Source organism: Ciona intestinalis, unplaced genomic scaffold, assembly GCF_000224145.3.
Source record: "Ciona intestinalis unplaced genomic scaffold, KH HT000373.1, whole genome shotgun sequence".
In the NCBI taxonomy this organism is placed as follows: domain Eukaryota; kingdom Metazoa; phylum Chordata; class Ascidiacea; order Phlebobranchia; family Cionidae; genus Ciona; species Ciona intestinalis.
In genome coordinates this window covers 2,088-4,309 of record NW_004190694.1, presented here as the reverse complement: position 1 = coordinate 4,309, position 2,222 = coordinate 2,088, and positions in this window count along the sequence as shown.

Genomic DNA, 2,222 nt, shown 5'->3' with positions numbered 1-2,222 from the left:
TGTTTTGCGTTTTAAATCACTGCGCAACCCCTTCGATCTTAAGTTTTTTTGCAAAGGTGTAAGCCAAAAAACTCTAACAAACAATTTGACAATAAAAGACAAAACAGAAAGGCAATTAGCATTTGACATGTCATTAAATTTGCACAATGATATGTGAAATCTTTCGCTTTTTAGGATAGTTTCTGTTGATTGATTGAAAATGGCATCTTGAGGTTTCTTTTCAACTTCTTTAGTACATATTTGGAAACAATATTGTAAAATGTACATCAAATCTTCACTAGGATAAAATAGAACTCCTTGCTTTTTCTCCATTATTTTGATTAAATTGCCATGTGGCTCGTCTTGTATGAAAGGTGAAATTATTTCGGATCCAAACTTTTTTGAAGCTTTCATAACAGTGTAACCCAGCCAAATACTCAATTCCATCGTTTTCCACTTCACTAATGCCTTTATAAGTTAGTCCAGAAGAGCTTTCAATTTTTCTTGTACTTTTTGAGCATTCTTTAATAAGCATTAACAACAAATGCGGCCCACTGAATTTATCTGAAGGTGCTAGATTAAAAAAAACGATCACTATCATGACATATGGATAGTCTGCAATATTAATTTCGAGAATGTCAATGTTTTTACTGCATCTTGTGCATTTGCTATCCACTTTTTGGCAAATACCTCTCCATGCAAAGTTTTTCATTATTTCTTTTTAACAGTTTTTCAGGTTGACCTGCACAAGTTTCCCGTGATCCCAAACCTATTTCTGTATCAATGCTTTCTTCAATTTCAAACTCTTTACTGCAATTTGTGCATTTGCTATCCACTTTTTGGCAAATACCTCTCCATGATTTGTAAGTTCTTTTGAAGGATCAAAGTTTTTCATTATTTCTTTTTAACAGTTTTTCAAGTTTCCCGTGATCCCAAACCTATTTCTGTATCAATGCTTTCTTCAATTCAAACTCTGGTATATTCATAAATTCTTGGATGATTTCATCGGACTCAACAGAAGTGGAAACACATATTTGCTAAATGATCTCGGGTGTACAAGTTACAAGTAAGTCTGACAGCAGAAAAACAAAATCTTTATAACAACCAATTCAAAAATACTATAGTCACATACACTTGTATTACTACTACTCTTAGAAATTGACATTGCGAACATGGATACTATTTAGTTTTTGTATTGTAAAACAAGTTTGTGTTGTTACGCCAAACATTAGAGACGCACCGCTAACCAATACAATACAACTAACGCTATTCTCTGCCAGTCAATTTGCCGCGGAGTGGGACCACAGTCATGCGTAAACCACGTGATATCGCGTACCCGTGAAACTACTTCTTTATTAAACTATGCATGTACTTAGCAACACCTACAAAAGCTCTTACCCTATATTTGCGACATCAAGTTCTTTGATTTCTTTGCTTGGTATTGTATCCACCACACACAGCACGAAGTCATTTAACCCAACCAGCAATCCTGTTTATTCAGTGAGGGCTATAAATATACCTTAAAACAAAACCTGTAGAACAAAACCTACAGCTAGGAAAATGTGATTCAGCATCCATTATATGCATGATTCAGCATCCATATATGCATCAAAGATAAGAATGTATTTCCAAACAAAGATTGTGTAGCCTAGAGATTATTTTGGATGATGGGAATTAAAAAGCCAAAAGGTGGGAATTTAGGGTTCACATTTTACTGCAGACAAAGAGAAGATGGATCTATAATCTCAAATTTACTTTTGTAGAAAAGATGGAGCTGCATTTCAGGTTGGTGAAATATCTAATTAAAAACTAAAACATTGAAAAGTTTTTTGAACCTGAAACATGTTCGGATTTCTAGCAGTTACATTTTAGTGCATATAATTAAAAGCAGAAACATTGAAAAGTTTTTTGAACCTGAAACATGTTCGGATATCTAGCAGTTACACTTTAGTGCATAATTAAAAGCAGTGTTTTTAGTGTTTGTTTTTTGCATTGTTCTTTTCCCCACCAAGCGCCTTACCTGTTTTTGCTGTTCCTACTCTAGTGATATTCCGCAGGGGCGTATCCAGGAATTTAAAAAGGGGGGGGTCCGCAAGTTTTTGCTTAGAAAATGGACGCGTATAAAACGTAACGTACTCCATAAAAACATACAATGACTAACATAAATAATAACGCACATAATAGGAAACGGGTAAGATTGGTTTTAAACTACAATAATACGACTGCTGTTTCTGTTTGTAACG